Source organism: Puma concolor, chromosome F2, assembly GCF_028749965.1.
Source record: "Puma concolor isolate L17-30 chromosome F2, mPumCon1.1.hap2, whole genome shotgun sequence".
NCBI lineage: Eukaryota > Metazoa > Chordata > Mammalia > Carnivora > Felidae > Puma > Puma concolor.
In genome coordinates this window covers 49,087,446-49,101,171 of record NC_141684.1, presented here as the reverse complement: position 1 = coordinate 49,101,171, position 13,726 = coordinate 49,087,446, and the positions used below count along the sequence as shown (strand labels likewise).

At 34.7% G+C, this 13,726-nt stretch overlaps 1 protein-coding gene across 4 annotated transcripts in view; it reads left to right on the top strand.

Annotated features, from left to right (window-relative positions):
- CNBD1 (cyclic nucleotide binding domain containing 1) overlaps window positions 1–13,726 on the top strand; it is a 492,838-nt gene that overhangs the window by 185,870 nt on the left and 293,242 nt on the right. The window lies entirely within an intron of this gene.

The window sequence follows — 13,726 nt, the reverse complement described above, 5'->3', positions numbered from 1 at the left end:
TGTGTTTCCCTGTCTCTCTGCCCCTGCCCTGCTTGTGCTCTCTCTCTCTCTCAAAAATAATAAACATTAAAAAATTTAAAAAAAATATGAGCTTACATTAAAAAAACAAAGTCACCAAGCATTTAAGGAAACAAGTCATAATATTGAGGTTTAGGGAAACAGCAATCAACAGATTTATCTCTTAAATAATTTCAGATATTGGAATGATCAGATTCAAGATATAAATTACTTTGAAATATTTAAAGGGATAAAAATAGAATACAAATGAACAAGCATGGGAACAATAAAAAAATGGTAGATTTGAAAAAAAATCCCAATAGATAGTTTAGAAATTGAAAATAAATATATATAGAAATAAAGGCTCAGTAGTGAAGTAGTGAATTATGTGGTAGAGCTGCAGGACCAAACCAGAATACAATGCAAAAATACAGGGATAGAATTTGAAAGAATGGTTAAGAAATATTGATGCTAAAATGAACACTAACAAATATCCAGAGTCCCAGAAGGAGAAAATAAAGAATAGTAAGTTTTGAAAACATAATAGTTAATGATTTTCTAGAAATAAAGACATAAATATACAATGAATACCAAACTAAGAAGGTGTTCTTACTTAGATGCTTTGTGGTGAATTTTCAGAACAATATGAAGTGAAAATTTTTAAAGCAATCAGATAGAAAAGAAACATCAATTACAAAGGAATGAAAAATGGGCTGAGAGTAGATTTCTCGGTAGTATAATGGATACAAAAGGATAGTGGACTAAAACTCATTAAATTACTGAGAAAAGTTAATGTCAACTTTAGAATTTGTACTCCCTAAAAATATCTTTTATAAATCAGGGCAAGATAAAGACATTTTCAGGTACACAAAGTTCAACATATGTTCACTAAAGGAACTTTTAAAGGGTGTATTTTAGGAAGAGGTAAAATGATCTCAGAGTCCAGGTTTAAGATGTGAGAAGAAATTATAAGCAAATAATCTGTAAAAAAGTCATGTAAAATAATTATTATCTGTATAAAAATATAATGATCATGATGGAAATAAGCTTCAATTATATATACCAGGATGGAAATAAAATAATAGAAAACAGTATGTGTGATGGAGGTTGAGTAGATTTAAAGTGTTTGAAATTTTTTTCTGTTATTTGTGAAAGGGTTTAAGATCCAGAGTAACTTTAAACTTAATGCATAAAGAGAGTAATATGTTATCAATAGGAAAGAACAAACTATAGAGAAGGGTTTGGGATTTCTGGGCTTTCAAATTCTGTGAATATTTCCTTTTACTCCCATGCCATTTCATGGGCTACCAGATTTTCTCAAAAAGTCCCAACTTAACAAGAATGTGTTCAGCATAAGTTCAGTCGCAGGATCATACTTTGCTGTCTACTTTTGGCTGTCTTAGCTACTTTATCACATATATAGAAAATTCTTGGGCTGTAGTTAATGCCTTGGGCTAAAAATTTAAAGATGGTATTTTCTAAGGATGCCTGGGTGGCTCAATTGGTTGAGTGTCCGACTCTTAGTTTCATCTCAGATTGATTGATCTCACAATCATTGGATTGAGCCCTGCGTCAGAGCACTGAGCATGGAGCCTCTTTGAGATTCTCTCTCTCTCCTCTCTCTCTCTCTCTCCCTCCCTCCTGCGGCCCTTCTCCCGCACTCTCTCTAAAATAAAAACAATTAAAAAAAATAATAAAGATGCTATTTTCTACTCCCCTTTTGCCTCTATATTGGAAGATGGAGTTCTGTTTGCAAATATTTTAGAATTTTATTTCACTATAAATGCTATTTAGATTCTGTGTTGCTGAGACCTAATACTCTCAATTCTGATTTTATAATTATTGTAATCGAGTTTTCTTTTCATAAGTGAGATTAAATTTGTGTTGCTGATGTTCACTCTCCCAAAAATTCTAATATATTTTCATATAAATGACATTTTTACATATTGTCATTAAATTATTTTTAAAATGTTAATCAAATTCTCTGCACTAGAACTAGGTACTTAGTTATATATTTACTCCTATTTTTTTTTACTTTCTCAATTTCCTAATATATTATTATGTAACTTGCCTGAAAAGGGTCATGAAATAATTAAATAGATATTTGTAAGGCATTTCTCCAATGTCTTTCATCTTAGATTTTCAAATTGTGTTTTCAACTTCACTTAAATTGTTTAGTGACTTCATTGAGTCCCCTGCCTTTGAATAGCATCCCTATGTTGATAAACATAAAATGACCAAAAACAAATTCCACTCCCCTACCAGCCCTTTATCCCTGCCTGTCTTCTCCATTTTGGTACTCAGCATTGTGCCATCATCCTATTTACTCCAGCTAAAGCATGGGATTTATCTATGATTTCTCATTTTCCCTAAGTTTGTCTCCATTAGTAAGTTTTATTAAGTATATATTCAAACAGTATTCTGAACTTTTCATTTCTTTCCATCTCCATGTTGATAAAGTCTACTATTCCTTGCTCTGCTTCCTCTTAATCTATTTTTACCAGAGTAGCTGCAGTGTTTTTTTTTTTAAATTTTTTAAATGTTTGTTTATTTTTGAGAGAGAAAGAGGGAGAGAGAGAGGCAGAGTGTGAGTGGGGAGGGGCAGAAAGAGAGGGAGACACAATATGAAGCAGGCTCCAGGCTTTGAGCTGTCAGCACAGAGCCCAACAAAGGGCTTGAATTCACAAATCTCAAGATCATGACCTGAACTGTAGTCAAATGCTTAACCGGCCGAGCCACCCAGGTACCCTGACGGTGTGGGTTTTTTTTTTTAATATACCTAAAAAATACATATCATATCATGTTTATACCCAGCTTTAAATCTGGTGGCTTAGGAGTCCCTGGGTGGCTCAGTCTGTTAAGCACCCAACTCTTGGTTTTGGCTCAGGTCATCAAGCCTCACGTTGGGCTCTGTGCTGGCATCACGGAGCCTGCTTGGGATTTTCACTCTCCCTCTTTCTCTGCCCCTCCCCTGTCCATGTTGTGTCTGTCTCTCTCAAAATAAATGCATAAACTAAAAAAAAAAATTCTAGTGGCTTACTATGACAGTTAAAATTCAAATTCTTTGCATATTTACAAAATCCTCTCCCATACCGTCTCCTCAGTTACCATCATGCCTTTGGTGTTAGCTGTTCCTTCTTCTTGAAATTCCTTTCCCCTTTATTAAGAAGACTGACGTTAGTGTTATTTATGTCTTAGACTGACATCATTTCTTTGAGGCCTGTTAGATTATCAGAGTCACCCAGTCACTGTCTATTACATCATCCTATCCTATCTCTACATAACATGTTGAATTACCAGATATTTTCTTCTCTATCTATCATCTATCATATATTCTCTCACCCCCCACCATTCTGTTAATATAACATTTGTGAGAGCAGCAACCTCTAATTTACTGTTCATCAGTATAACACCAATCCTTAGAATAATATCTGGCCCTTGGAAATTACTCATTAAATATCTATTGCATTCATGAAGAAAATAATTTTCTGCAATTTTTAATTAATACAATTTTACTTATGTGAAAAACATTGTTAGTATGATCACCTGTTAATAACAGCTAGTGATCTTATCATCCAGGAATTTAAATGTACATTTCTGACTACATTTGTTAATGTCTTATTAAATTTTTGAGTTAACTTAAAACTTCTTGAAAAACTGCTCAGGGTAATTTCTACTAAATTGGTTTAACTTTGTGAAATTCTAAAAAGTGCACATGAATAGTAATTTATTTCTATCTAGTCAAATAGGATTTGACCATGATACAATCTGCCCTACTTTTTAGTACACAGAAATTTGAACAACTTCCAGAATGATAAATTTTAATTTTGAGCACCCTAGACAAAAAAATGGAAGTGTTAGGGCAGATTCATTTATTAGTGAATTCCTCTGCATTGACGGGTTGATTAAACTGTTTTGTTAGGCTGTATTACCCTCTGAGTTTTTTCACTGTTTTACTTTCTTATTCATTGTAGAGTGATTCTTCTTAGTGTTTTCATATTTTTAGTATAAGTTTTCTTTCTCTATTTCATGCAGAATACTTTCCTGAAAAGGGTCTCTGAAATTTCTAGACACTTTTTTTTTCTTTCAGCACATCCAATTATTTTTTTCTTTAAAATTTTAACACTGTATGCAAGACATACACCTTCAGGTAGGAAACTTTCGTATATGTTCAGATAGCTGTAAGATTAGCTTTTGTGTAAGTACTATAGGAAAGTATTTTATTATTCTGAATAATGTTTTTATAAATTAAGTTCATGTGAATAAGTCCAATTTTTTACTTTCAACCTTATCAGGATTTAATCCTTTTTTGCTTTTTCGCTCTGGTTTCATGGTAGGTTTTAGTCTTTTATAAAAACTTTTACATTTTTAAAAATTTTTCTTGCTGTAGAGGTGGTTTGATTTGTCATTAATTAATTTGGAATTACTATATGTTGGACTTTCTGAATAAGTATGTATACATAATTATGTATTTAAGTTTTATCATTTCTTGCGGGATTTCTATGAAATAGACTTATCAATATTGTTGTTTATTTTACAGAGAAAAGATTCAGATAGGTTAATGACTTTGCTGAGGCCTTACTAGGAAGAGGAAGAATTGGATTTGAACTCAGAATGTTCTGTGGCAGCCAAGGAGGAATATTAATCTAGAAGGTGTGAATAGACTAACATGCTGAGATCTTTAATTTATAGACCACAGAGTCCCTGTGGAGAATGTTGACAGGCAGGCCACAAAGCTTTTGTGAGTTGTGTAGTGCTAAAATTCCCCAGCCCTGCTGAAGAGGGATCTGGGTCTGATTCAAAATAATGTGGTAGGTAGCCTTAGTCACTTAGACCTGAGTATAAAAGATTAAAAAACAAACAAATTTGGGCCCATATTTTCAGAAGTTTCTGCAAGGTAGGTGATACCACCCTGAAGTGGACAGCTATGATTTTATAGCTGCTAATCATAAGGGATTAGTTTCTGTGAGAAAATTTTAGACAGTCTAATTGTCTGACCAAACTATTCATTTCCTTGCAAAAGGAGTGAGGTTTCAATCTGTTTCCTTACCATACTCAGCTATCATAGTCATGAGAATTCCTGCCTGGCTGGGTGCTATTTTACAGATCATTTTATATGCTTTCAACTAATGGTCTACTTGTCGTCATCCTGCCCACAGCCTGAACACCTGTGCTCAAAGAGTTAAGTGTAGATTTTTTTTCTCTCCACATTTAGTGAAGACATGTTATTTATTTGTTATTGTTACTCAATATATAGTGTGTGTTATTGGTGATCACATTTAACATTGAGTTCATTGAATTCAGAAAGAAAAAAAAACATCTGTTGTACTTTGTATGAAAGTAGAAATGGGCCTCTTCCCAAGATAAGGATTGTAGGACTACTGGAAAGAACTTTTTGAAGTGGCATTGTGACATTTTCTCAGGCTGAAGAAAACTTTTTTTTTTTTTTGAGAGAATCAGAGTATGGGCAGGGTGGGGCAGAGAGAGAGGGAGACACATAATCCAAAGCAGGCTCCAGGTTCTGCACTGTCAGCACAGAGCCGCATGTGAGGCTCAAATTCACGAACCGCAAAATCATGACCTGAGCAGAAGTTGGATGCTTAACCAACTGAGCTACCCAGGCACCCCTGAAGAAAACTTTTATTATTTTGCATTATCACTTGAATAAAAGTGATGGTGATGTATTTATGGTTGAATTGTAATGAGATTATATTAGGTAGGGACATTGTGTGTATAGAAAGGAAAGATAGGTACATCTGGAAATTAAAGGGTAGAATATACAACACATATCCATAATACTACCTACATCTTCATACGCTACACACTACTCTTGCTGAGTAGCCATGGCCAGACAAGTTTTATTTTCATGTGCCCTGACTCCCACAAGTACATGTAATTAGATGGTGGGTAGAACCCTGATCCAAAGGTAGCTAATCCATAGATTGTCAATTAAGGCTTGAGATGGATCCTTGTCAAGGGATAAGATGGGTCTTTCTCTTGGCAATTAAAACTAGAAAAATAATGTGAATTAGGCAGTAATAGGGATAGAAACTGAAGTGATAAAACAAATCAATTGACTTAGAGCATCATGGGCCATTGTTAAGCCTAAACTGAGGGAACAGAAGTGAATTAATAAGGAAAAATCATGAGGTAAAAATCAGCTCTCCAGAATGGAAAAAACAAAAAAATATATGGAATGCATACAACTCAATAGCAACAAAACAAAGCAAGCAAATAAAAATCAATAACCCAAATGAGAAATGGGAAAAAAGACCTGAGCTGACTCTTTTTTTCCACAGAAGGCACACAAATGGCCAACAGATATATGAAATATGCTTAGCTTCACTAATCATCAGGAAAATGCATATCGAAATCACAATGAGATGTTACCTCACTCCTATTAGTATGGATTTATTTTTAACAAATCCAAAGATAAGTATTGGCAAAGATGTAGAGAAAAGAAAACTCTTAGACATTGTTGGTAGGAATGTAAATTGATATGGCCATTATGGAAAACAGTATGGAAGTTCCTCAAAAATTAAAATACAGCTATAATATAATCCACAATCTCGTACTGGTTATATACCAATAGGAAATTAAATAAGTATCTTGAAGAGATATCTGCAACTCCCATATTCTTTACAATATTATTCTCAGTAACCAAGTTATGGAAACAACCTAAGGTTTTGTCAACAGATGAAAAGGTAAAGATAGTATGGTATATATCCACAATGGAATATTATTCAGCATTAATAAAAGAAAGAAAATCATGCCAAATGTGACAACATAGATGAAGTGGGAGGACATAAAAATAAATGAAATAGCCAGACAGATAGTACATAATCTCACTTATGTGTGAAATATAAAAATGTTAAACTCATAGTAACAGACAGGAGAGTAGTGGTTACATGGGTGGGGGTGGGGTGTGGTGGTTGGTCAGAGAGTACAAACTTTTAGTTATAAAATAAGCAAGTTCTGGAAACCTAATATAGAGCATAGTGACCATTTTTAATAATTAGTGTATATTTGAAATTTACTGAGGGTGTAGATCTCAAGTTTTCTCATCCCACACACAAAAAATGGTAACTATAAGAGGTAATGACTATGTTAATTATCTTGATTGTGGATATCATTTCACAATACATGGGGTATATCCAAATTACACATTGTACACCTTAAGTATATACAATTTTTATTTGTGATCATACTTCAGTTAAGCTGGGGAAAAAAGTGTTGTATGTATGTAAATGGTAGTCTTAGTCTGTTCAGGCTGCTATAATAAAATACTACAGATTGTGTTGTGTGGCTTATAAACAAGAAACATTTAGTTCTCAAAGCTTTAGTATTCAAAGTCTGAGCTCTGGGTGTCAGCATGGTCATGTGAGGGCTCTTTTTTGGGTCACAGACTTTTCATTTTAACCTCACAGAGTGAAAAGAGCAAGGGAACTCTGTGAGGTCTCTTTTATAAAACACTAATCCCATTCAGCAGGGCTCTCTTTCTAACACCATCACATCGGGAGTTAGAATTCTAACATGTGAATTCAGGAAGGGACACAAACATTGAGACCCTAACAATAGTGTTAAGCTTCATGAAGAAAATTAAAACAAGGAAAGGGAATATACTATCTCTACCTACCACCGTCACGCATATCCAAAGTATAGTCCACAGCCACTCTGGGTTTACCCCTATACATTGTCTGAGTAATTACCAAGTATAAGGGAACTATTATGAGATGGAGAAATTAGTGTTAATCATGCTTTTATTCATACGTATTTCTGTAACATATACTCTCATTATTTGAATTTTAATAAGTGTGTTTCTACCTCATTTAAATACCTTTGTTAATGTAGACTATGTAAGTACATGTGAAAAGAATGGTTTAGAAAGTTATATCACAACAAGTTAATCTCTCAAATTAGTTGAGAGATTATGGGTCATATTTTGGTCAGTTTCCATCCGAAGGTATATTATTTTCACTTTAATAATTGGAAAATTTACAATACCTTTAAATTTTTAAGTTTTTATGTAGCATCATCATCATAATAATGATTATTATAACAATAATTGTTTTTGGCACTACATGAGTTCATTTTCCTTGTCTTATTTAAACCCTCCGAAATAAGGTTAGAGAAGTCAAAGTTAGAATCAAAGACTTATGGGGCACCTGGGTGGCTCAGTTGGTTAGGCATCCAATTTCGGCTCAGGTCAGAATCTTTCCTGAATTTGAGGCTCATGTTGGGCTCTGTGCTGACAGCTCAGAGCCTGGAGCCTGCTTCAGATTCTGTGTCTCCCTCCTTCTCTGCCCCTCCCCCACTCATTATCTGTCTCTTTCTCTCACAAAAATAAATAAACATTAAAAAAAAAGAATATCAAAGAATATCAAAGACTCAGTATGTACATCAAAGAAATTGCAATAGAAAGAGGATATAAATGAATTTATGTATTTTTTAATGTTTATTTATTTTGAGAGAGAGAGAGAGAGATACAGAGCGAAAGCGCCAAGGAGAGGCAAAGAGCAAAGGAGAGAGAAAATTCCAAGCAAGCTCCTCACTCAGTGCAGAGCCCAATGTGGGGCTCCATCTTACAACCTCCTAAGATTAGGATCTTAGCTGGCATCAAGAGTCATATGCTTAACCAACTGAGCCACCCAGGTGCCCCTTAAATGTGTTAAATGTGAAGACTGACACCATTTTATTTATTTTGATAAAAGATATGCAGGGTGGAGCAATGGTGGGGAGAATCTGGAGTTGGCCATGACATGGAGGGTGGAGACAGGAGTGTAATTATAGATGGTGGGAACTATTAGGGCTTAGCTGAAGAGGAAAGATAAGGATACATTTTGGAAATTGTGATAGCCAAAATTTTACTTAATTCACAATTTTGTATAGAACTAATCTTATGTTCCCTGTCAAGGATGTTCCAGCTTGATAACTTCCAACCAGCTCTCTGTAATAAACTTACCTATCCTCTACAAATTCCAAATGCCTATATATAATCTTAACTTCACATTGACTTTCTGAAATTTCTGTGGTGGATTTTTATATGATTTTTATTTTTCAAATTTTCTATAGTCAACAAATTAGTTTTTTTAAAAAGGAAAATAAAAAACTAAGAACTCAGAGTTAAATGAAACAGTATATTTTTGCTTTGGGGAAAAGTTTGTAATTTTAGGAAATTGTGTCTATTTTGCATCCTTTATGGTTTTTAATCTAGCCATGCTCCTCATTTAAAATAATATCAAAACAATTTCCAATAAATAAACAGTAGTTACAAAGAAAATAATTATAGTAATACAATTTTATTAACATGTGTTGAGAAGGATGTTCTATAACATCCCTGTTTCTGGTCAATATTGAAAAACAGTGGGTTGGGGTTGTTATGTTCATATGTTTTTTACTTCACTGGTTAGCTATTTACTCTACAGCTTGTTGATGGCTTTTCTAATTGGAAGGAAAAGATGTAGTTACTCACCACAACATAAAATATTGAAAAGTGACACGAGGAAAACACTTTACTAGTCTCTTGGGAAAGAAAATTGCTTATCTGTAATTGTTTTGTTCTCTGAAGAAATATATCAGACTGCCATTTCCACATGAATTTTCTGGATATAGTGTGACCCACTATTTTAATGTCAATGGAAACAAGACCTTGCAGAGTTTTTCAGCCTTTTGTATGCTCTAGTTAACCTGAGGGACCTGTAAGCTATAATTTGTAGAAAGAGACGGCAGTATGACATGGAGGACGTAGGGATTGATTTGTAAGTTGTGTGCCAGCATGCAGGTGACAAATTATGGACAGAAGCTCTGGGAATAGGAAAAAGAAAAGTAAAAGTAAAATATGAACCCATCACCTTGTGTAAAAACAGACAGTGTAGTGGGACATTGATTAAATGAATGTCATAAAATTCCAAATAGACTGGTATGTGGAACCTTGGTGAGAAGAGTAACTAATTGTTTATTCATTTCATGACTACTAGTTGCTCACCTACAATGTGTCAGGCAACTTTCCATCAATGAAGACACATTAGTGAGCAGGGTAGATGTGGTCGCTGCAATTACATAGCCTATACAAGTAAATAAGCAATTGCAATCACATATGTTGGATAGAGGTAGTCTACACTTTGGTAGCTGTACAAGAGCATTTCATCTCATTTGGGGAGGCCTAGAAGAACTGAAATGCATGAAAATTAAATAAGGGATGGAGTAGAAAGAAGGTTTAGGAAACTCTGGAAAGAAAGAACAATATATGAGAAGGCCAAAAAGGCAAGAAACAGGGCTGAAATGAATGATGTTCAGGATGGCTGGAATATGGCATGGGGCACATGAGTGTTGAGACAAGGGTGAGGCAGGCAGCAGGCACAGAGCATCATATTAGGTTTGAATTGACTCTCAAGTAAGTTCAAATTCATTTTTATACAATTATTTATCAAATTCCTAACATTTTCAAGCTGTTTAAAAGATAAAAGAAAATATTTTCTAACCTCTAGTAATTCCCATTTGATAAAGTGGACAGTCAGATAAAACCAACAGTAATACACAGTGAAAACTGATATGATTATAAGAGCTTAAAAGCTGTAAAGACACAGCAGTGGGAGAGTGGGAAGGGAAGTCTAGGAGCTGAGAAGAGCTTAAGAGGTGAACTTGAATCCAGTCTTAAGGGGTCATGGGAACTTGGTGAAGTAGATGAGGGAAGTACATCTAAGCAGTGGGGACAGCATGTCCAATAGTTTAGAAGCATGAGAGAATAAGACCTGTTCAAAACGGCAAGTGAAATGTTTTTACTACATCATTTTCCAAAGTATGACTCAGGAAACATCCTGTAAGATGATCTGGAAACAAACACATGGTCTATCTCCTTCTTGGAAAGTCATAATGTCCATTAGCATATTAAGGGATCTGAAGATAACTGCAGTGAGAAAAGCTGTTTATCTTTATTTGGTCCAGCATTTTTCAAAGTTGTTTGACCATAGAATTTCCTATACTAGCATCTCTTTTTGGTTTAAAATTTATTAATGTTCTTTGAAACAAGTTTGAAATTGGTAGCAAGACCTAGCTTGGGTAACAGAGAGTGTAGAGGATGGGACTATAGGAGAAGCTCTAAAGGTCAGATCATAAAGGTCTTTGTTGGCCAGGCTGGATGTTAGTGGAGAACACACCTGATATTTTCTTCCAGGTGAAGGGTACTCTATTGGCATGATACACCCAGCCTTACTTACTCCACTCTAAGAAGGTTGTGTGGAACCACCTCTCTGAGAGGTAAACTTAGATTTAAATGGAAGTATTGACATACTTTCACCATTTCTCTTCTTTTTTAAGTTAAACTTAAATTTTTTTTCATTTAGGTAAAAACATTTAACATGAGATCTATTCTCATAACAAAATTTTTAAATGCACATTACAGTGTTAATAACTGCAGGCACAGTGTTGTACAGTAGTTTCTTAGAAGCTAATTATCTTGCATAACTGAAACTATACCTATTGAATGGCAACTCCCCACTTCTCCCCCCAGCACAGCCGCAGGCAACTACCATCCTACTCTTTGTTTCTATGCATTTGAGTATTTTAGATACCTCATATAAGTGGTATCATGCAATATTTGTTGTCCTGTGACTGGCTTATTTCACTTGGCATAACGTCCGCAAGATTCATCCATATTGTCACGTATGGCAGGATTTTTTTTAATGTTTAAATAGTATTTCACATATACATATTTATATACATACACACACACACACACACTACATTTTCCTTATCCATTCATCTTTTGATGGGTAATAAGTTGTTTTTTCATATTGGCTATTATGGACAATATTGCAATGAACATGACAATGCTGGTATCTTGTAGAAATAGTATTTTCATTTCTTTTGGATAAAATCAGAAGTGGGATATTCCTATTTTTAATTTTTTGATAAGCTTCTATACTGTTTTCCATGGTGCCTATACTTTTTTAATATTCCCACAAACAGTGTCCAGTAGTTTTAATTACTCTATGTCCTCACCATCATTTTTATTTTTTGTTTTGATAATAGCCATTCCAACAAGTGTCAGGTGATACCTCATTGAGGATTTATTTGCATTTCCCTGATTGTTAGTGATGTAGAGCACATTTTCATATACCTGTTGGGCATTTATATGTCATCTTTGAGAAATGTCTATTCCAATCCTTTCCACTTTAAAAAATTTGTTGTTGTTTTTTTTTGTGCTATTGAATTGGAGGTGCCTTATATGTTTTGGATATTAACTCTTTTTCAGATACATAGTTTGGAAATATTTTCTCCCATTCCACAGGTTTCCTTTTTATTTTGTTGGCATTCCTTTACTAAGCAAAAGGTTTTTAGTTTGACATAGTCTCATTTATCAATTTTTGCTTTGGTGTCACATACAAGAAATCATTGCTAAGACTAATGTCTAGCATAAAGACAGACAAATAGACCAATAGGCCAGAATAGAGAGCCCCAAAATAAAATCACACATATACAGTCAACTGATCTAAGACAAGGAAGCCAAAAGTACCTATTGGAGAAAGGATAGTCCCTTCAACAAATAGTGTTGGGGAAACTGGATATCCACATACAAAAGAATGAAATTGTACACTTAAAACATACATAAAAATCAACCCAAAATGGATGGAAGCCTTAAAAATAAGACATGAAACTGTGACACTCCTAGAAGAAACCATTATTTCTCTCCAAGCTGACACTCCAAAAAGGTGCCAGCTGAAAGCACCTTCTCCAGATGGAAAGAATTGCTTTAGTTCAGCACTTCCTGGGGCTGGGAGGGTAATTTTCTTGATTCTGGTATTCAGTATTGAGGCACACTTGACCGTAAGTATAAACCACATTTCCATCATAGCTTCATGAGTAATCCTTTTGTTTTGTTTCTCAATATCCTCATTATTTGATAGGTAACAAGGTGATATTTATTGTCTTCGAAGAGATCCAAACATTAAGGAATTTGGTCTCTATGTGATAGGTAATAGGAGTCACTAAACTGTTTTACCAGTGAGTACCACAGTCAGAATTGCATTTGGCAGGTTTGGCAGTAGTGTAGTGTACTAGAGCGGGTACAAACAAGACTGAAAAAATAGTTAAAAAGGACAGCAGGGATCCAGGCAAGAAATGATCAGATCTTGAACTACACCAATGGCAGTGCTTTATCTGTAAGGGAATATAGACCTGAGATGCATTTAGGAGGTTGAATTAGCAGAAGTAGGAGACTGAGTAGATGTGTGATGCAAGAGAGAAAAAGTGGAGGACAACTCCCAGATTTCTGAATGAGGGTGAATTAATTACATTTGGTTTGGTGGAAATATAAAATTCTATTTCCAGCATACTGAGCTGGGCATGCTTTAGGAACATTCAAGTAGACTTATCTAGTTGCTTATTGTATATATTTATTTGAAGTTCAGAGACATTTTTAGTCTAGAAATACATACAAGGCAGCTGTTCACATATTAGTAGTACTTAGATTCATAGTGTCAGTCACTCTTAGGGAGAGTGTGTAGATAGTAATCCTACCCTGTGTCAAGACTTAACACTTATTATATGCTCACTTTGTACCAGCCCTATGTTAAACACTCTGCACAATGGTCTTATTCAATCCTCATGACAACTCTTTAAGGTAAAGACTATTTGGGGCGCCTGGGTGGCTCAGTTGGTTAAGCGTCTGACTTTAGCTCAGGTCATGATCTCGCGGTCTGTGAGTTTGAGCCCCGTGTCAGGCTCTGGG